Raw genomic sequence first — 23,033 nt, forward strand, 5'->3', positions numbered from 1 at the left:
ACAGTATTGACCATCATTTGTGGCCATTATGCAGTATAGAGCATAATGTGTGGCCATTATACAGTATTGAGCATCATGTGGGGCCATTATACAGTATTGAGCGTCATTAGTAGTCATTATACATTATTGAGCATCATGTGGGGCCATTATACAGTATGGAGCACTGTGTGGCCATGGTTTTTTTGCTTATAATTATTGTTTATGAAACAGTGTGATCAGCAGCGCAAAATGGGTGTGGTTGGGGCATGGATATGGGTGTGACTAGTTGTGAAATGGGTGTGGTCAGAGGCGTGGCCTAAAATTTGCACCACTCAAAAATTGGGAGGTATGGTCCTGGGGTAGTGTAATCATAGTGAATCCGTACAGTGTGAGCCCCTGCAGTGCACAGTCCTGGGGTGGGGTAATCATAGTATATCTGTTCAGTGTGAGCCCAAAGCACCCCCGCAGTTCACAGTCCTGGGGTAGTGTAATCATCATAGAGTATCCGTACATTGTGAGCCCCCTGCAGTTCACAGTCCTGGGGTAGTATTATCATAGTGTATCCGTACAGTGTCAGCCCCCCACAGTGCATAGTCCTGGGGTAGAGTAAGCATAGTGTATCCGCACAGTGTGAGCCCCCCACAGTGCACAGTCCTGGGGTGGGGTAATCATAGTGTATCTGTTCAGTGTGAGCCCAAAGCACCCCCGCAGTTCACAGTCCTGGGGTAGTATTATCATAGAGTATCCGTACAGTGTGAGCCCCCTGCAGTGCACAGTCCTGGGGTAGAGTAAGCACAGTGTATCCGTACAGTGTGAGCCCCCACAGTGCACAGTCCTGGGGTAGAGTAAGCACAGTGTATCCGTACAGTGTGAGCCCCCCACAGTGCACAGTCCTGTGGTAGAGTAAGCACAGTGTATCCGTACAGTGTGAGCCCCCCACAGTGCACAGTCCTGGGGTAGAGTAAGCACAGTGTATCCGTACAGTGTGAGCCCCCACAGTGCACAGTCCTGGGGTAGAGTAAGCACAGTGTATCCGTACAGTGTGAGCCCCCCACAGTGCACAGTCCTGTGGTAGAGTAAGCACAGTGTATCCGTACAGTGTGAGCCCCCCACAGTGCACAGTCCTGTGGTAGAGTAAGCACAGTGTATCCGTACAGTGTGAGCCCCCCACAGTGCACAGTCCTGGGGTGGGGTAAGCATAGTGTATCCGTACAGTGTGAGCCCCCCACAGTGCACAGTCCTGGGGTGGGGTAAGCATAGTGTATCCGTACAGTGTGAGCCCCCCACAGTGCACAGTCCTGGGGTGGGGTAAGCACAGTGTATCCGTACAGTGTGAGCCCCCCACAGTGCACAGTCCTGGGGTGGGGTAAGCACAGTGTAGCCATACAGTGTGAGCCCCCCACAGTGCACAGTCCTGGGGTGGGGTAAGCACAGTGTATCCGTACAGTGTGAGCCCCCCACAGTGCACAGTCCTGGGGTGGGGTAAGCACAGTGTATCCGTACAGTGTGAGCCGCCGCAGCACAAGCTCCTGTGAGGTGCAGGCTGGAGATCCAGCTCTATACGCCCACACATATCAAGTCCCAGTTATCTCACACCCCACATCTACTCAGCTGTTACCACCGACACATAAACGCTGTGGTGGATTCCCTGCACCGCGACCCACAAAACGACTGAACCGCAGGTAAGGATCGCACAGGGTTAATAGCAGAGTTGACCAGGAAATCTGCAGATTATTACACCACTGACCTCTCCAGGGATCTGCTGATTATTTCAGCACTGACCTCTCTAGAAATCTAAAGATTATTACACTGCTGACCTACCCAGGGACCTGCAGATTACACCACTTACCTCTCCAGAGATCTGAAGATTATTACACCATTGACCTCTCCAGGGATCTGCAGATTATTACACCACTGACCTCTCCAGAGATCTGCAGACTATTACACCACTGACCTCTCCACCGTTCTGCAGATTATTACACCACTGACCTCTCCAGGGATCTGCAGATTATTACACCACTGACCTCTCCAGAGATCTGCAGACTATTACACCACTGACCTCTCCACCGTTCTGCAGATTATTACACCACTGACCTCTCCAGGGATCTGCAGATTATTACAACACTGACCTCTCTAGAAATCTGAAGATTATTACACCACTGACCTCTCCAGGGATCTGCAGATTATTACACCACTGACCTCTCCAGAGATCTGCAGATTATAACACCATTGACCTCTCCAGAGATCTAAAGATTATTACACCACTGACCTCTCCACCGTTCTGCAGACTATTACACCACTGACCAAGGATCTGCAGCTTATTACACCACCGACCTCTCCAGAGATCTGCAGATTATTACACCACTGACCTCTCCAGAGATCTGCAGATTATAACACCATTGACTTCTCCAGAGATCTAAAGATTATTACACCACTTACCTCTCCAGGGATCTGCAGGTTATTACACCACTTACCTCTTTAGAGATCTGCAGATTATTACACCACTGACCTTTCCAGAGATCTGCAGATTATTACACCACTTACCTCTCCAGGGATCTGCAGGTTATTACACCACTGACCTCTCCAGGACTGTCTTATCTCCGCTTCTTCCAAGAGAGACAAATTGAATCTCCAAAAGCCTCTTCCCATCCGGAGGGTCTCTGTAACATTCAGAGAAAGCAAAATTAAACACTGCTCGTAGAACTCCACCTCAACAACAGACAATGCTGAAGAGACAGCGTCCTCCTTTAAATAAAACCTACCTATTCTGGACCTACAGTTACCTCTACGATCGGTGAACCCCTCGTGGCCTGGGGTGTGATGAATGTGGACATCCACCAGGTGAGCCTAACTAGCTATACTATTAAGGGCGACGCTATCATAAGTCAGCTTGTCTCTGGAACCTCCTCTATCTCGGGGCCTCGTGACAGTATTGAAGTCCCCTCCAAAGACAACCTGCCGACTTGTAAAAAGGTAGGGCTTGATCCTCATAAAGAGACACTTCCGGTCCCACTTAGATTGGGGACCATATATGTTAATGAGCCCAGAGCTCTTGTCCCTTCATGAGGACATCTAAGATCAGGCATCTCCCCATTTCTAACTCATTAACCCATCGGCATTCCACTGGTGTGGTAAAAGGACCGCCACTCCGATATATGGCTCGGCCACAAGAGACCAACGTCTGCCATGTTTGGCAGCCTGGTCTCTTGCAAAAAGAAAATGTCAGCTTCAACCCAACTGAGAAAATCAAAGGCCGCAAATCTGGCTGTATTTGACTTTATGCTGGCCACATTAATGGACACCAGCATCAACGGAGTGGGTACCACCATCATTGGTGATTGAGTTAAATGGCTTTTTTCTTCCTACTCCCCTTATTCTCTGCCACAGAGGAGGAATCCTTCCCCCTCTTTAACGACACAGAGGTGTCTATTCCCAAGTGTTTTTTCTTTTTATCATACTTGTCTCCGGACTCTGGGCCAGTCCCTCCCTCCAAGGAACTTGCATTCCTTGAAGGAGACTCGGCACCCCTTGTAAGCCCCGCCGAAGCCGAAACCTCACCCTCAGCTTCCTCCTTAGAGGAAGAGATGTTCTCAAGGGCTTGGAACCGGTTAGAAAGACAACCAGAGGGGAGTCAGTTTTTCCTTCCTTAGATACCTTGGTCAGAGCGGGAGAAGATGCTTTTCTCCCTGTGGATCTTCCTGACCTCCTCATCCAACTCAACATCCCCCAGGGCCTCAGCAGCAAGAGTGGCATCAAGGACAGGGGCCGTCCTAGTAGTCTGGGGCTTGCCCAGTTCCCTCTCCTGTCTGCGCTTGTCTAAACACCTCAGCTGGGCAGGCATCTTTTTATCGCTTTTCCTCCTTGGCTCCTTAGCTCCCTCACCCCTGCTAGTCCTTTTCCCAGCAGAATCAGCCTCACGGCTTTCTCCCACCGGGGTTCATGACTGCATTAGCAAAGGAGGGAGGACAACGACTGAATGGGTGGCCTAACTCACCACACAGGTGGCACCTAATCTCTACACAAGATGGAGCAAGATGGCCAATTTCCCCACACAATGCACATTTCTGCATAGTGCAGTTTGCTCTGAAGTGTGTGGGGTCACTGCACTTGTGACAGAGCTTCAGTTGCCCCTGGTAGAAGACCAGGATACGATCCCTGCCCAGGAAGGCAGATGATGGTATGTGGGCAACCGTACCACCTGAACGCTTAAGTTTTACCACAAACATCCAGGCCCCTGACCAGATACCAAACTCGTCAGTTTTTCTTTGGCATCTCCACCACCTCTCCATATCAGCCAAGAAACGTCATGATGTCATAACAAGTAAGTGACTCGTTTTAAGCCATCACGGTCACTTTCTTGACTTGGCTTTGAAAAGACACCGCCTGAATGGTAAAGTCTCGCCAGCCGGGCTCATTTTTTGCCAACTCATAATTCGACCAGAAGAGCTCAAGCCATTCTGGCCGAACAAAGCTGACATCAAACCCAGGCGTGGAATAGGGATGCATCAAGGCGTATATGTCAATCACCTTGAAGCCCATCTTCAGCAGGAGCTACACAACCTTGGAGGACATGCATCACTGCCCCTCCACCAAAGACGGACCACATTCCTACGCACACTACCCGGCCCGCCCGGCTGTTGGGAAGGACTACACTGTATCCCCCCCATTTTGCTCTCGGAAGGCCCTGAGGCCATGCCTCTCTATCCAGAGGGATAGATCAACCTCTTGACCCTTTACCATTAGTGATCTCTCCCCTTTCTTTAGAGCTTCCAGGAGACACCACTGCAACATGCCGTCCCCAGAGCCCGGAGACGAGAAGAACACCCTTTTTACCCCAGAGGTGACAGTGGCATAACTCCTGATGGGTGCTGCTACCACCGGGGGGGGGGGGGGGCAACCGGACCAGTGACCACACCACAGTATTACTATTACCCACCTCCATAAATCCCTCACTCTTCACCAAACCAGCAACTACACTGCTAGACAAAGAATTTTCTTCCTTCATACTCTACACCACATTCACTCCTGCTGTACCATTGACAACAGGGGGTGACATTTTGACCTCAGCATTAACAGGCACAAGGGGCTCGATCACCTCCACAGAACTGGAGGCGACCTCACCCCTGGTCTTACGTGTGCCCTCCGCATTATCAGTTGATATTTTCCGCTACTTTACTGTTGATACCAGGCGCTGCTATTTACCCGCTGTTAGGCGCCGTTGATCCATTATATCAGGATCTTGCTGACCAGCGGCGCCAACACAGAACAGGATTTTGGCAGGTCCAGAACTCCCAGCCCCGGCAACCCCCTCACACTGCCACTGCTTTTCAACTAAGTGATCAGCGGCAACAGCATTCTGGGGTGCCGAGGCTACCAGAGCTGCCCCCGACACTGGGCTGCTCTCCCCTCCCACAGTATCGTGGCCTAACCGTTTGACCGCTTCTGGGCCACCTTCACTGTCCAGCCTCTCAGCTGATGCATCTCCTGCTATGTCTCCACTACTACAAGCAGAGACGGATCTCTGCGCTTCACTACCGTGCTCTGTAATCTCCCTGCGTCTTTGCACTGGATCCACAACAGAACCCGGGCTGGGCTGGGCAACGGGGCTTATGGAGCAAGCTGACCCTGCAGCCTACTCAGGGGGTACAGGAAAAGGGGCATACACGTAGCTCACCGCTTCCTGCAGCTTTGGCTTGGTCTTTGCCTTTTTCTTCTGGCCCCCAGGTGCCTCCTCCGGTAAATCAACAAATGGAAGTTCTGAAGGTACAATGGGTACTCCAGGAGCTTAATCTCTGCCATTAGGACCCCTCCCTCGCTGCTGTTATCACTGTCCTCCTCTGAGCCAGCAGAACTGCACCCAGTTGTTAATGTCGCTTGTCCTGCAGGGAGCTTACTGCACGTGGCCTGCGGGTGACTTTGCAGGCCACCAGGTGGGGCTTTTTGCTGATCATCATCCTCCTCATCATCCACCTGGCTCTCAGGCTGCAGCCCCATCTGCCTTTGCTCTCTGTTACCAGCCATTTCTTTGAATCTGTCCTCATTCATTAGTTTTTCCTTAAAATGACCACTTTTCTCTCTGATGAATGCTTTCCTCACTTCAAACTCATTAAGTTCATGTTTCAGTCTCCTTACCTCTGCCTGGAGTTGCATCTTCCTCGGTTTGGAGGAACCCGCAGCTTTGGCGCTTGTGCAGCTCAGCTTCTCCCGCAGCCTCCTGATGGTCTTGCTCGCTTCTTCATCCTCACGGAGGTGGCTCATGACCCGGGAGCCAAAGGTGGACACAAACTCCCGGGGGCTCTGCAGCCCCCAACCTTCCTCAGTGTGGTTGACCTCCATGAGCACTCAGCTTTTCTCCAGAAGGACCACCATCTTGCACATTAGCAGGCTTCTCCTCTATGTTGGAAGCCTTGCGGCTTCTCTGGGGGGGGGGAGGGGGGGTATGAGCCACATTGCTGCGACTCCTGGCAGGCTGGTTGTTGGTTTCTCCTGCTCCCCCCCAGCCTGCCCCAGGAAACAGAAACCTTGTACTTGCCTTCGTTGCTCATCCCTGGAAACCCACTCCCTCCCTGGGTAGGAGAGAGAGCAGGGTCCTGGGTGGAGAGATGGTGGCTTCTCAGGAGCACACAGCAGGATCAGCAGCGAACATACCCACAATCGCCACAATGAGCAACAGCTGAACAGAGCTGTACTCACTATTCTGCTGGCGTGATCACTGTGTACATACATTACTTATCCTATACTAATTCTGAGTTATTCACTGCATTCACTGTTCTGCTGGTGCAGTCACTGTGTACATACAATTGAAACCAGAAGTTTCCATACACTATATAAAAAGAAACATCTGCATGTTTTTATCAATATCTGGCATGAAATCAGAATAAACCTGTCCCGTTTTAGGTCAATAAGGATTACCATAATTACTAATATTTGCCAAATGCCAGAATAATGAGTGAGAATGTTTTAAGGCATTTTTATTACTTACTGCAAAGTCAAAAGTTTACATACATTAGTATTTGGTACCAATGCCCTTTAACTGAATGACTTTGGTGAAACGTGTGGAATATTCTTCCACAAGCTTCTCACAATAATTGGTTGGAATTTGGGCCCATTCCTCCTGACAAAGCTGGTGTAACTGATCCAGGTTTGTAGGTTTCCTTGTTCGTGCCTGTCTTTTCAGCTTTACCCATAAATTTTCAATAGGATTGAGATCAGGGCTTTGTGATGGCCACTTCAAAACATTGACTTTGTTATCCTTAAGCCACTTTTGTTACCACCAGCAGAATAGTGAGTGCAGCTCTGGGATATAATCTAGGATGTAACTCAGGATCAGTACAGGGCTGGGTTTTTGTGGACAAACAGAGCAGGTAGGAGATTGTCCACCTTATCTCCAACCCAGGCTGTGGTTTGGGGTTTAAATAGTTGGCCTCCAGAGGCAGTCAGTGTTCAGTGTGTCTGGAGTGGCTAACTCTAGAGAAGTGTTCGTGCTAACCTGAACAATGTGTTTTGATATCCCTGAGCAAGTGGAACTCCGCTACCACAAGGACTGTGCTTTGTGTTACCACTTTGCTTTGTCCTGTTTTTGCCCAAAGGTTTGTGGTTATTTTGACTTCACTGTTTTATGCCGCATATATATTAAACCAGTAAAGATCTTAGGCTAGTTTCACACTAGCGTTTACCTGATCTGCGGCAGGCTGCGGACTTCCTCCGTGAAGCCCCGCCCTCGGCCGCACCTCTGCCTACTTCTGCATGCGGCCCGCATGTGACCTCCGTACCTATCTTTAACATTAGGTACGCAGGTCGTGCGGCTGTATGCGGATGCTGCCGCATGCGTCGTTTTGACGATGCGGCAACCAGCGTAGGACGCAGCCTGTAGCATTTTTTTTTTCCGCATCGTCAAAACGACGCATGCGGCAGCATCCGCATACAGCCGCACGACCTGCGTACCTAATGTTAAAGATAGAGCTAGCGGCGGAGGTGCGGCCGAGGGCGGGGCTTCACGGAGGAAGTCCGCAGCCTGCCGCAGATCAGGTAAACGCTAGTGTGAAACTAGCCTTAAAGAGACAGTGTTTTCGTGTCTATCTCCGTGTATAGCTGATTAAGCCAATTTACCACAGGTGGTGTATCGTTTGCGGGCAACCTTTCCAGGAGCAATGGTAATGGCTGTGGACAAACCGCATGTCCTAGGTTGAGGTGGCCATAAACCAGGGGAAGATGAGAGACAACATGGAGGAACTTATCAATCACCTGGTCCAGGACCAACAACAGCAACATCTACAGCAGCAGCAAGTCAACAGCAGCAGCTGGAGCAACAGGAAACAAACTGTTGGTGCAGCATAGGGAGGCGCTGCTCATACAGCCCGGTGAAGGTCTGCAGTCATGTCCCGTAACTATACATGGGGTACTGGTGTTGGGACTCTTGGATTCGAGGAGTTTGGTGACCCTGATAAGAGCCACATTTCCGCACCAGTTGGTCTCCAGAAAAACTGTGGTCGCCCATTGTATTCATGGGGGCCCCAGGGACTACCCCATTACCAGAGTGACTATAAAAACTAACTGTGGGGCTAAGTCATATGAGGTTGGGGTGCTTAAGGACCTGCTACAGTGGGTGATAATAGGGCGGGACTTTAGTTTGTTTTGGGACTTATAGTGAAAGGTGGGGGTATCAGATGACTGAGAGAGGAACCAGGTAAACCATTAAGAATCCGCATTGCAGTCGGAAGTGGATGAGTTCCCCCTGTGTGTGTCCTTGAGGTGACGAGAACAAGACTGTGACCATTGAGGCCGAGATTCCTGAGTTGGGGGTTAATTTTGGGACTGCACAAATGCAGGATCTTATGTTAAAAAGTGCATTTGACAGTGTGACTGGTGTGACTGTGATAAATGGGGTTGCTCAAGAGCCCGGGGACAGACCCCAGTCTTCCATATTTCACTTTAAATGAGCTGCTTTATCGGGTCACTAAATTGAGCACGGAAGTGATAGATCAGTTGTTGGTAACAGATTCCTATGTCGGGTATTAGATCAGGCTCATTCTCATGTGCTGGGTGGGCATCTGGGAGTAGACAAAACTCTAAAAGAGGGTCCTTCAGAGGTTTTACTGGCCTCGGTGTCACCAAGACATTGTTAATTTCTGCCGACCATGCCTTACCTGTTGGCTAAATGCTTCCATATTCCACTTCCCCTGTCCCCTAGTATCATTGGCCATTATACAGGTCCCATTTGACTGGATTGGCATGGACCTTGTTGGGCCCTTAATTAAGTCTTCCATAGGCCACCAATACATCCTGATGGTGAGGGACTACGGCACACAGAGGCGGTACCGCTGAGAAACTCCTCTGCCAGAAGTCTAGCTCCAGAGCTAGTCCATATTTTCTTCCAGATGGGCCTGCCAAAGATCATGATGGACCAAGGGACTCCTTATTTTGTCCAAAGTGATGAGGGAGTTGTGTAAGGCTCTTGTCACAATTCATTATGGCAATCGTGGCAGCTCTGGTTCTGCTGAAATTTGATTTTTTTTTTTTTCCGTTTGATCCAGCAACAGTTAATGTCAGTCTCTTGCTGGCTGTTCTTTTAGGTTGGTCAGCTGATGTTGGTTGTCAATCATTCCCACCTTCCTTTAAATAGTCGCATGACCCATCGGCTGATTGTTGGTAATAGAGTTATTCTATGCAGAGCAGCTAGGGGTGAGGAGCTCCTGTGGTGTTGCTGCTGTGGGAGTCAAGATTTCTGGTGCCATTTTCTTTGCTGCTGTGATTAGCAGCAGAGCCGGAGCTGAGTATTTCTTCCCTTTTTCTTTGTCTGTCCCGTGTTTGTCTTTTCCCCAGTGTTTTACCATCTGCAGTGGAGAGGCTAGTGTCCTTGCCAGCCAGTGCACTAGCCAGAGTGCATTGAGGTGGCAAGCAGGGACTAGGCACGTGACGGCGGCGGGGGTAAAGACCCGCTTAGAGCGGTAGGGGAACTTAGGGACAAGCTGGTGTCAGGTGTCCCATCCATCGCTCCCTACCGTTAGGGCCTTCCTCTCCCTTTTCCATCCCGTCGTATTTGTATGCTGTGTCGTCTGCAGGACTTACACGTGTCCGAGCGTGACATTATTACCAACATTTTCTTGAGACCCTATGGCTCAAGCGGAGGAATTTGCACGCCTGATCCAGACCCTGACGGATGCCTGGTTCTTGGTCTCTGCTCATGCCCGGGCTCAACCGGAACCTAATATTTCTCTCCCTGACAGGTTCTCTGGAGGGAAAGATAAATTTATGGTCTTTAACAAAGCCTGGAAATTATATTTCAGGCTCTGTTCTCCTTCCTCAATGAGTGGGGATTATAGTCTAACTTCTTAAGGGTGATCCCCAGTCCTAGGCCTTCTCCCTGCTGACCAACTCTCCATCTTTGCGGTCAATGGAAGAGTTTTTTGTGGCTATGTCCTTGATCTATGGGGATACTGATAGCGTCTCCATGGTTGAGTCCAAACTCCATAAGATCAAGCAGGGGGCCCGGCCATCGGAGAAGTACTGCTCGGAGATCCAGAGATGGGCCCCTGACACTCAGCGGAATGACCCTGCACTTCAGAGTCATTTTTGTCATGGTCTCTCAGCTAGGATTCAGGATTCTCTGGTGAAATATGCTACTCCAATGTTGTTAGAGGCTGCCATGGCCCTTGCCATCATGGTGGATAGACAGACACAGACTCTGCCCCTTGTTCTTCCTAGGGAGGAGGACACACCAGTGCTGACAGATGAACCCATGCAGTTGGGAGGAGTCTCCCTTCCTACTAGGTTGCCTGCGGTTCGTCATGGGATGGGAGCATGTTTTTACTGTGGTCTTACTGATCATTATATTAAAGTCTGTCCATCTCATGCCAAAATTGGTACTCCATCACAAAAGCAGCGTTACCCTGGTCGTTTGGAGGGAGATGACCAAGGTGTGTAAATTTCCTCCACTTTTTCGTCTCTTTACCATTTCGGCTGAAATAGTGGTTGGTGGGAAAACTGAGACTATTCTGGTTCTTGTGGATAGGGGAGCTGGAGTCAGTTTGGTATATTCTCTCTTTGCTTAGACCCATGGTCGGATTGTTAGGACGCTGGTGAGGCCCATTTCCATTCGTGCAATTGATTTGATTCCTTTTCAGCCAGAAGAGTTTGACCCAAGTTGTGCATAATGTGAACCTGTGCATAGGGACTCTTCATGAAGAATTCCTGTCGTGCTACGTCTTAGAGTGTATGCCTACTCCCATCGTCTTAGGCCTTCCCTGGCTGAAAAAACAAAATCCAGTCATTGATTAACGGTCCAGAGAAGTAGTTGGGGAAAGTTTTGTAAAAACTGTTGCCTGGGAGCTACGACCTCTGCCTTCCTTCTTAAATCTACTACTTCTTCTCTGGTGGAGGCAGCTAAGGTGCTACCAGGGAATAGGGGCCACATCTCAGGTAAACTGAGTCTTGGTGTCCTCCTGGGAAGAGTGGTCAGGGGAGGGTGGTAGTTCTGAGTATCCTGAGGGTATGAGATTGGTGACACGGGGACGCCTCTTGTCTGTTCCTCAAAGAAAGTACCATCTTGTCGCAAACGTATGCATGGTAATAAACGTTCAGGCCCGTATGTATGCATATCCACTAAACATCAGGTGGAAGTATGCATCTGGTATTTGGAGTTCTAGGGTCATGAGACCTTATAGAGTGGCGGCCGTTCTCAGCCCAGGGACCTTCCAATTAGTTACCCCCCTTTGCTGCTTTCGAGCTTAGCAGCAGAGCCTGAAGCAGAGTAATTCTTCCCTTTTTCTTTGCCTGTCCTGTGTTTGTCTCTGCCCATGTGTTACCATCTGCAGTGGTGAGGCTAGCGTCCCTCCCGGCCAGTACTCTAGCCAGGATTCATTGAGGTGACAATCAGGGACTAGTCACATGACAGCAAGGGGGGTGGTAAGGACCCGCATAGGGCGTTAGCAGAGCTTAGGGACAGGCACAGGTTGGTGTCAGGGTATGTCCTAACCCCCGCCTCCTACTTTTAGGGCCTTCCTCTCCCTTTTCCACCCAGCAGTACTTGTATGCTATGTTGTTCGCTGGTCTTACCCGTGTCCGAGCGTGACAGCTCTCCAATTTACCCAACTCCAGATGTCGGTGTGTCATCCGCAGATGGACAGCCTGGTGGAGAGGTTCAACAAGACCTTGAAATCTATGCTTAAGAAGGTCATGGAGAAGGATGGCCGAGACCGAGATTGCCTACTACTGTACCTACTGTTCTCAATTAGAGAGAAGTCTCACAGTCCTCTACGGGGTTCTCACCATTCGAGCTGCTATATGGATGGCACCCTCAGGGACTTCTGGACATTGCCAAGGAGACCTGGGAAGTGAAGATAGCACCCCACCGAAGCTTCATCAGTCATGTGGCCCAGATACAGGCTAGGATAATAAGGGTGATGCCGATTGTGAGGGAGAGCCTCCTTTAAGCGCAAGAGACCCAGGCAAGGGTCTGTAACTGGTTGGTGAGACTAAGACCGTTTAGTCCTGGAGACCCAATATTGGTGTTGATCCCTACTATGGAAAGTAAGTTCCTAACCAAGAGCAAGGGCCATGGGGTGGTCAAAAAGTTGAGTGATGTGAAGGTCCACCAGCCAGGGAGAAGAAAGCTGTACCATGTGTGCCACATTAACCTGCTCAAACCATGACGAGACAGGGAACCAATGGAAGCTATGTGCCTGGGGGACAATTCTGAAGCAAGAGTCAAGGATGTCACAGTGGCAGAGACACTGTCACTGGTTCAGAAGCAACAGTGCCAAGACCTGCTTTAGCAGAACCAGGACTTCTTTTCAGAGTTGCCAAGTTTGTATGCAGATTGTGGAGCATAAAATTCTGACAGAATCGCATGTGAGGGTGAAGCAAAAGCCGTATCGGATTCCCGAAGCCCGTGGCTAGGTGTTCTCCAAAGAGGTGAGGAGAATGTTGAGCCTGGGAGTAATCAAGGAATCAAAGAGCTGCTCCTGATGGAGAGTGACGTTTCTGTAACAACTACAGAAAGCTAAATGAGGTTTCCAAATTCAACACGATGCCCCACATTGATGAACTCACTGAGAGTCTAGCATGAGCCAGATATATCACCTGTCATGATCCAGTTCTGGGTTTATGTTCAGCTGTCTTGTCTCTGGACTGGTCATGTGGGAGTTAATTCCCTCTGCCTCACTTTGAAGCTGGCTGAGCTATTTAAGTCCTCTGCAGCCTGTGGGCCAGTGTCTGCTATAGTTCATGCTGCACGGCTTGAGCACCTGACCTGTTCACTTGTACTAGTGTTCCTTTTTGCCTCTGACTGCCTGTACCCGTTTATCACTTGTTCTGACCTTTGGCTTGTATCCCGACTTCATCTTACGTCTCACATTTTTGTTACCACGTTCCCGGTAGGCTCTGACTTCTTGTTTGTCCCCGACCATTCTTCTGACTTCCCCTGTGTACTGCGCTTATCTCTATGTGTATGACCTTTGGCTTGTCTGACTTCTCTTGCATTACCTGTGACACCTGTGTTGTTGTTCAGTATTGCTGCGCTGAGTGTACAACCTCTTTTCCTGAACCAGCTCCCCCTGGTGGAGGTTGCACTATACTGCACTGCAGCAGCACATTACATTATAGCAGACCCAATACATTTAAAGGGGATTTTGCCTTTTTTTTTTCTCTGGTCATGGATCTGCTTTGCAACCTGGCGGATCAAGTGTCCAGTTTGACACAGATGATGCGGGATTTTTTGGTGGAACATTGCGCCCTTGTCACGTCTCATACTCTCTTACAAAAAGAACTGACGGAGACTGTTCAGACCATGCAGGGAACCACCCCCCATGCTGTTAGTCAACCTGGTGAGCCTGTAGATGTTGTTTTGCATTCTGCCGAACCCTTGGTTCAGCTTCCTGACACCTTTTCTGGTGATAAAGATAAATTTTGCTTGTTCAGGGAAAGCTGTAAGTTATTGTTTTCCCTTAGACCTCGATCGTCTGGGAATGAGATTCAGCGGGTAGGGATTATTATCTCTTTACTTAAGGTACCTTCACACGAAGCGACGCTGCAGCGATAGCGACAACGATGCCGATCGCTGCAGCGTCGCTGTTTGATCGCTGGAGAGCTGTCACACAGACCGCTCTCCAGCGACCAACAATGCCGAGGTCCCCGGGTAACCAGGGTAAACATCGGGTTGCTAAGCGCAGGGCCGCGCTTAGTAACCCGATGTTTACCCTGGTTACCAGCGTAAAAGTAAAAAAAACAAACAGTACATGCTCACCTGCGCGTCCCCCAGCCTCTGCTTCCTGACACTGACTGAGCTCAGGCCTTAAAGTGAAAGTGAAAGCACAGCGGTGACGTCACCGCTCTGCTGTTAGGGCCGGAGCTCAGTCAGTGTCAGGAAGCAGACGCTGGGGGACGCGCAGGTGAGCATGTACTGTTTGTTTTTTTTTACTTTTACGCTGGTAACCAGGGTAAACATCGGGTTACTAAGCGCGGCCCTGCGCTTGGTAACCCGATGTTTACCCTGGTTACCAGTGTAAAACATCGCTGGTATCGTTGCTTTTGCTTTCAAACACAACGATACACAGCGATCGGACGACCAAATAAAGTTCTGGACTTTATTCAGCGACCAGCGACATCACAGCAGGATCCTGATCGCTGCTGCGTGTCAAACGAAACGATATCGCTAGCCAGGACGCTGCAACGTCACAGATCGCTAGCGATGTCGTTTCGTGTGAAGGTACCCTTAGGCAGGGTCCCCAATCTTGGGCTTTCTCACTGCCCCTCACTGCTCCTGAACGGATGTCTGTAGATAGGTTCTTTGAGGCCCTAGGACTTATCTATGATGAACCGGACCGTGTCAGGTTGGCAGAGGACACTATTATGAGTCTGGTTCAGGGGGAGCGCTCAGCCGAGTGGTACAGCACTGAGTTCCGCCGATGGTCCACTGAGGTGTACTGGGATGACTCCGCGCTTAGATGTCTGTTCAGGAGTGGACTGGCGGATTACCTGAAGGACGCTCTGGCTCTCCATCCACCTCCCAGCTCATTGGAGGAGACCATGACTCAGGCTATCCGCATGGATGGAAGGCTGAGGGAGAGAGGTATTGCTCAGCGAAAAGGTCCACTTTTTTCTGCTGGCCCTGTTGTTTCACCCCTGTCTGAACCTATGGAGGTGGGAGTCGCCAATCTCAAGGAGAAGGAGATGACGGTTTGAAGCAAAGTTGCGTTTTTACTGTGGAGATCCTGGATATTGGAAAAAAGACTGCTCCTCCTGTCACCAACCTACAAACGTCTGAGTCCGGGTGATTGTCGTGGTAGTCACCCCGACTCTCAGGTACCTGTTTTTGCATTTTCAAAAATTTTGTTGGAAGTGGAACTTTGTTGTGGGAGTGGCTCCGTATCCACTTCTGCCTTCGTGGATTGTGGGTCGTCCATGAACTTTATTAACTCTGACTTGGTGTCCATGTGTAAGTTAGGGACAGTTAGGCTGGAGACTCCTATTCATGTTGTTGCCATTGACAAAACACCACTGGCTAAGAATGTCATCAAAATGGTTTCAGAAGAGTTTCTCCTTAAAGTGAGTGCCTTACACCAGGAACGCATTTCATGTTTCGTTATGGACAATCTGCCTGTGGGACTGGTATTGGGGCTTCCCTGGTTGCAATTACATAATCCTGTTATTAACTGGGAATCTCGGGACATTGTTAAATGGGGTCCCAATTGTTCTAAGAGATGTCTTGCTTCTGTATCTGTGTCATCTGTCAGTCTGGAGGGTATTCCGGAGTACCTGAAGTACTTTAAGGATGTGTTCTACAAAAAAGAGGCTGAGGTTCTGCCACCACACCGCCCATTTGATTGTTCGGTTGATCTGGTTGCCGGTGCCAAATTGCCCAAAGCCCGTATGTACAATCTTTCCGCCCCTGAGCGGGCTGCCATGAAGGAGTATATCTCCGAGAGTCTCCGCAAAGGGCAAATTCGGCCATCTGTCTCTCCTGTGGCTGCGGAGTTCTTTTTCGTCAAGAAAAAGGATGGTGGTTTACGCCCATGCCTCGATTTTTGAGAACTTAATAAAATCACCATAAGAAATACTTATCCTCTCCCACTGATACCCGATTTGTATAATTGTCGGGGGCCAGGTGGTTTTCTAAGTTGGACCTCAGAGGGGCATGCAATCTCATCCGTATGCGGGAAGGGGATGAGTGGAAAACTGCATTTCTCACCTCTGAAGGTTTGTTTGAAAATTTGGTTATGCGCTTTGGCCTAACTAACGCACCAGCTGTATTTCAGAATTTCATGAATCAAGTTTTCTCAGATTTTATTGGGCGCTTCATGGTAATTTATTTGGATGACATCCTCATATATTCTGCTGACAGAGTCACATGGACCACCTCCGTGCAGTTCTTCTGAGGCTTAGGGAGAACTCACTATTTGCTAAACCAGAGAAGTGTTCATTTTTTGCTAAGGAATTGTCCTTTCTGGGGGTCATTTTGTCTTCTAAGGGGTTTTGTATGGACCCTAGGAAGGTACAGGCTATTGTGGATTGGGTGCAACCCAGAGATCTCAAGGGTCTTAAGCGTTTTCTGGGTTTCGCCAATTATTATAGGAAATTCATTAAGGGGTTTTCTCAGGTGGTCAAACCCCTCACAGATTTAACTCGTAAGGGGGCAGATCTCAAAAACTGGTCAGCTCCAGCTTTGGTGGCGTTTTCTTCTTTGAAGAATTGTTTCATGACTGCTCCTGTACTGGTTCAACCTGATTTGTCTAAACCATTTATCGTAGAGGTGGACGCCTCGGAGGTGGGAGTGGGGGCTGTGTTATCCCAAGGACCCACCACGTTGACTAATTTAAGACCTTGTGCCTTCTTTTCGAGAAAATTTTCCTCTGCTGAGAGGAATTATGACGTGGGTAATCGGGAGCTGTTGGCCATTAAATTAGCGTTCGAAGAATGGAGGCATTTTTTGGAGGGGGCTGCCCATCATATTACTGTCATTACGGATCACAAGAATCTGTCTTACATTGAATCTGCCAAACGGTTGACCCCGGGACAAGCTAGGTGGTCACTTTTCTTTTCCCGATTTCAGTTTTCCATTACTTTCAGACCAGGGTCCAAGAATGTGAAGGCTGATGCTTTATCTCGTAGCCTGGACCCAGTTTCACCACCTGAACCTCCTTCCTCCATTCTCCAGCACGGAGTGGTGGTGGCTGCGGTGTCCTCAGCATTGGAGCGAGAGATTCGTGAGGCCCAATCTCTTGCTCCTTCGTCCGTACCCGATGACAAGCTCTTTGTACCTATCCAGTATCGGTTAAGGGTGCTCCGGGAGTTCCATGACTCGGCTCTTAGTGGGCATCCTGGAATCTCAGCCACGCGTAAAGCCATCATTAGGCTGTTTTGGTGGCCTTCGTTGGCTTCTGACGTCATTGGGTTTGTGTCTTCCTGTGAAACTTGTGCTCGCGCTAAAACCTCCCGTAGCCAGCCGGCCGGGGAATTAGTACCACTGCCAATTCCAGATAGACCGTGGACTCATCTGTCCATGGATTTTATCACTGATCTTCCCCACTCTAATGGCAAAACCGTGATCTGGGTTGTTGTTGATAGGTTCAGTAAGCAAGCGCATTTTGTACCTTTAGCGGGTCTCCCTAATGCTGAGACTGTATCAAAACTATTCATGGAGCATGTAGTCCGATTGCATGGTGTGCCTGTCAGTGTGGTGTCTGATAGAGGAGTGCAATTTGTGGCAAAATTCTGGAGGGCTTTTTGTAAAAGGCTGGGTATCAGTCTGTCCTTTTCATCGGCCTACCATCCCGAGACCAACGGTCAGACTGAAAGGACCAATCAGTCCTTGGAGCAGATATTGCGATGTCTTGCTATGGCCAGACAGGATGATTGGTGTTCTGCGGTACCCATGGCGGAATTTGCTTTTAATAATCATGTCAATCAGTCCACTGGTACGTCCCCGTTTTTCTGCAACTATGGGTTTCACCCTCACTTTGTTGAGTTTTCCCGGCTGGATTCGGGGTGTCCAGGGGCTGATTCAGCCTTTCTGCGGTTAGGAGAGATCTGGAGGGAGGTTCAGAGAAACATGGGGGAGGCTCAGGGCAAGTATAAATTTTTTGCCGATAAACAACGTTCTGTGGGGCCGATTTACCAGCTGGGGGATAAGGTATGGTTATCCACTAAGAATATTAGATTGAGGATTCCCTCTGCTAAGTTGGGTCCCAAGTTTATTGGCCCTTATGAAATTTTGGAGGTGCTTAATCCCGTGTCCTTCCGTCTGCGCTTGCCTCCATCATTGCGGATCCCCAATGTATTCCATAAGGCGCTTCTGAAGCCGTCTGTGCCTTCCTCAGGTGAGTCTCCCGCGCACCCTCCGCCTGTTGTGGTTGATGGCCAGACTGAGTATGAGGTGGAACGGGTGGTGGATTCTCATATGCTCCGCCGTTCACTACAGTACTTGGTCCATTGGAGGGGTTACGGTCCTGAGGACCGGTCGTGGGTGCCGGCGCGTTCGGTCCATGCAGATCGGCTGGTCCGGGCCTTTCACGGTCGTTATCCAGGGAAGCCTGGGGGTCCAGTGGCCCCCCATTGAGAGGGGGGTACTGTCATGATCCAGTTCTGGGTTTATGTTCAGCTGTCTTGTCTCTGGACTGGTCATGTGGGAGTTAATTCCCTCTGCCTCACTTTGAAGCTGGCTGAGCTATTTAAGTCCTCTGCAGCCTGTGGGCCAGTGTCTGCTATAGTTCATGCTGCACGGCTTGAGCACCTGACCTGTTCACTTGTACTAGTGTTCCTTTTTGCCTCTGACTGCCTGTACCCGTTTATGACTTGTTCTGACCTTTGGCTTGTATCCCGACTTCATCTTACGTCTCACGTTTTTGTTACCAGGTTCCCGGTAGGCTCGGACTTCTTGTTTGTCCCCGACCATTCTTCTGACTTCCCCTGTGTACTGCGCTTATCTCTATGTGTATGACCTTTGGCTTGTCTGACTTCTTTTGCATTACCTGTGACACCTGTGTTGTTGTTCAGTATTGCTGCGCTGTGTACAACCTCTTTTCCTGAACCAGCTCCCCCTGGTGGAGGTTGCACTATACTGTACTGCAGCAGCACATTACATCACCTTCCTGGATCCTAACCAAATGGTACTGGTAAATTCTCCTGTCCCCAAGTGCCAAGGGGAAGACAGGCTTCTATACAAATGATGGGTGGTTTCAGTACACCAGGTTGCCATTTGGTCTGCAGGAAGCCCCAGCTAGCTTCCAGACGACCATGGACCGGATCCTAGCCTCTCACAAAAAGTATGCTGCAGCTTATCTGTAGGACACCGTAAACTTCAGCCCAGATTGAGGAAGTCAACTTCAGAAGGTCCAGGCAGTACTGGATGCACTGAGGAAGGTAGGGTTTACCATAAACCCAAAAGAAGTGCGCCATGGGAAAGGAGACGCAAAATACTTTGGGCTACATAATTGGAAGGGGCGAAATAAAACCACAATTAAATAAGGAGATAAGGTGGAGGCAATCCAAAAAGGTGTCCAAGAAGCAAGTTCTGGAAATTGTAGGTTACTATTGGTGATTTCTCCCAAATTTCACCATGATAGCCACCCCACTGACTGATCTTAATGGCACAAAGATTTAGATTGCCAAGTGGTCCTGTGAAGCGGAGATGGCGTTCCAGCAGTTGAAGTTCGCGATATGCAAACAGCAAGTCTACAAAACTATGTAAAGCAGTCAATACAAGAGAAGATAGTATTCTACAGATGGATCTGGATAAATTGGAAACTTGGGCCGAAAGGTGGCAGATGCGGTTTAACAATGATAAATGTAAGGTTATCCACATGGGAAGAAGGAATCAATATCACCATTACACACTAAACGGGAAACCACTGGGTAAACCTGACATGGAGAAGGACTTGGGGATCCTAGTTAATGATAAACTTACCAGGAGCAGCCAGTGACAGGCAGTGGCTGCCAAGGCAAACAGGATCATGGGGTGCATTAAAAGAGGTCTGGATACACATGGTGAGAGCATTATACTGCCTCTGTACAAATCTCTGGTTGGACCGCACATGGAGTACTGTGTATAGTTTTGGGCACCGCTGCTCAGGAAGGATATAATGGAACTAGAGCGAGTACAAAGGAGGGCAACAAAATTAATAAAGAGGATGAGGGAACTACAATATCCAGAGAGATTAGCAAAATTAGGATTATTTAGTCTAGAAAAACGAAGACTGAGGTGCAATCTAATGTTTAAGTATTAGGCTACTTTCACACTAGCGTCGTGCACTGCAAAATTGCTTGCAGGATGCGTTTTTTCTCCATAGACTTGCATTAGCGACGCATTGCCACACGTCGGACCGTCGCCACAAAAAAGTTACATGTAACGTTTTTTTGTGCGTCGTGACCATCTTCTCCGTCCCTGCCTCCCCGCACATCACAATGGGGCAGCAGATGCGTTGTAAAACTGCATCCGCTGCCACCGTTGTGCGGCGCTTTCACAGTTTGCGTCGGTGCGCCGCAACGTCGCATTGCGACGTGCAGTGCATGACGCTGGTGTGAAAGTAGCCTAAGAGGACAATACAAATATCTCTCCGAGAATCTGTTTATACCAAGGAAGGTGACGGTCACATAGGGGCATTCTCTGCGTCTGGAGAGGTTTTTCCACCAACATAGAATAGGATTCTTTACTATTATGACAGTGAGAATCTGGAATTCCCTGCCTGAGGAGGTGGTGATGGCAAACTCAGTCAAGGGATTCAAGAGAGGCTTAGATGTTTTGCTGGAGCGTAACAATATTGTAATCTTACAGTTATTAAGTTCTTTAGAAGAACAAAGATCTGGGGATTAATTCACATGTCTACTTTACATCAGCACAATTTTGGAAACAAATTTTTTTTGTTAGGACGTTATAAGGGTTAAAAGGTAACCAACCATTTCTAATTTTTACAACACAATTTACAAACCTTTTTTTTTTTTAGGGACCACCTCTCATTTGAAGTCACTTAGAGGGGTGTACATAACTGAAAATACTCAAAAGTGACACCATTCTAAAAACTGCACCCCTCAATGTGCTCAAAACCACATTCAAGAAGTTTATTAACCCTTTACATGCTTCACAGGAACTGAAGCAATGTGGAGCAAAAAAATGAACATTTCACCTTTTTTTTCACAAACATTTTACTTCAGAACCAATTTTTTTTTATTTTCACAAGTGTAAAAAGAGAAAATGAACCACAAAAGTTATTTTGCAATTTCTCCGGAATACGCCGATACCCAATATGGGGGGGGGGGTAAACCACTGTTTGGGTGCACGGCAGAGCTCGGAAGGGAAGGAGCGCTGTTTGACTTTTGCAACGCAGAATTGGCTGAAATTGAGATCGGACGCCATGTCGCGTTTGGAGAGCCCCTGATGTGCCTAAACAGTGAAAAAAAAACACAAGTGACACCATTTTGGAAACTAGACCCCCAAAGGAACTTATGTAGATGTGTGGTGAGCACTTTGAACCCCCAAGTGCTTCACAGAAGTTTATAATGTAGAGCAGTAAAAATAAAAAAATCATATTTTCCACACAAATTATTTTTTGCCCCACAAATTTTTATTTTCCCAAGGGTAACAGGAGAAATGAGACACCCAAAGTTATTATGCAATTTGTCCTGAGTATGCTGATACCCTATATGTGGGAGTAAACCAATGTTTGGGTGCATGGCAGGGCTCAGAAGGGAGGGAGCACCATTTGACTTTTTGAATGCAAGATTGGCTGGAATCAATGGTGGCGCCATATATGTACAGTGGGTACGCAAAGTATTCAGACCCCTTTACATTTTTCACTCTGTTTCATTGAAGCCATTTGGGAAATTCAAAAAAGTTAATTTTTTCTCATAAAAGGTACACTATGCACCCCATTTGGACTAAAAAAAAACATGTAGAAATTTTAGCAAATTTATTAAAAAAGAAAAACTGAAATATCACATGGTCATAAGTATTCAGACCCTTTGCTCAGTATTGAGTAGAAGCACCCTTTTGAGCTAGCACAGGGTGGGTATAGTAGAAGTTGTTTTTCTTCTATTCTGGGTCGGATGGGGGGCGGTGGCCATGGCTCGTTTTGGCCAAACCTGGTGACAAGTTCCCTTTAAATGGCATATTTTCTAAATGGCATATAGTCAGCAGTGGAGTACCGCAGGGATCTGGGCTAGGACCAATTCTTTTTATCCTCTTTATTAATTACCTTTTCGATGGGATTGAGAGTAAAGTGTCAGTCTTTGCTGATGACACCAAACTATGCAGGATACTAAAATCTGACTGACATAACAATTTTGCAAAACGATCTGAATAAGATGACTGAATGGGCAAACACTTGGCAAATGAGGTTTAATGTAGATAAATGTAGAGTAATGCACCTAGGACAGAGTAATCCTATTGCGCATATACATTAAATGGAAGTATATTCGGAACTACAGAACAGGAGAAGGACTTGCGTATTCTGGTTACAAGTAAGCTGAGCAGCAGTAGTCAATGTCAAGCAGCAGCCGCAAAAGCATACAAGATTTTAGGATGTATAAAAAGAGATAAAATCCTGCAATCCCAATGTATTGTTGCCCCTTTCTAAATCACTTGTGAGGTCACATCTAGAATATGGGATCCAGCTTTGGGCCCTTCATTTAAAAAATTACTTTCAGAAAATAGTTCAAAGGTAGGCAACTACACTGCTCAAATAATAAAGGGAACGCTTAAACAACAGAATATAACTCCAAGTAAATCAAACTTCTGTGAAATCATACTGTCCACTTAGGAAGCAACACTGTTTGACAATCAATTTCACATGCTGTTGTGCAAATGGAATAGACAACAGATTATTGGCAATTATCAAGACACCCTCAATAAAGGAGTGGTTCTGCAGGTGGAGACCACAGACCACATCATGAATGTTGGTTGTGCTTTCACACTTGTGGTAGCATGAGACGGACTCTATATCCCACACAAGTGGCTCAGGTAGTGCTGCTCATCCAGGATGGCACATCAATGAAAGCTGTGGCAAGAAGGTGTGCTGTCTGTTAGTGTAGTATCCAGAGGCTGGAGGTGCTACCAGGAGACAGGC

At 48.3% G+C, this 23,033-nt stretch overlaps 1 protein-coding gene across 2 annotated transcripts in view; it reads left to right on the top strand.

Annotated features, from left to right (window-relative positions):
• The first annotated feature begins 1,472 nt into the window (after positions 1 to 1,472).
• Positions 1,473 to 23,033, top strand: part of STON2 (stonin 2) — a 118,861-nt gene continuing 97,300 nt past the window's right edge. The window contains exon 1 of one of the 2 annotated variants that reach the window (XM_077267439.1): positions 1,473 to 1,661. The gene's annotated coding sequence lies outside the window, so the exon portion shown is untranslated. Of the gene's footprint in view, positions 1,662 to 8,090; positions 8,266 to 23,033 lie in introns of those variants that run through there. The other variant, XM_077267441.1, reaches the window with a different exon arrangement.

The sequence above is a fragment of the Ranitomeya variabilis genome, chromosome 1 (genome assembly GCF_051348905.1).
Source record: "Ranitomeya variabilis isolate aRanVar5 chromosome 1, aRanVar5.hap1, whole genome shotgun sequence".
Lineage (NCBI taxonomy): Eukaryota > Metazoa > Chordata > Amphibia > Anura > Dendrobatidae > Ranitomeya > Ranitomeya variabilis.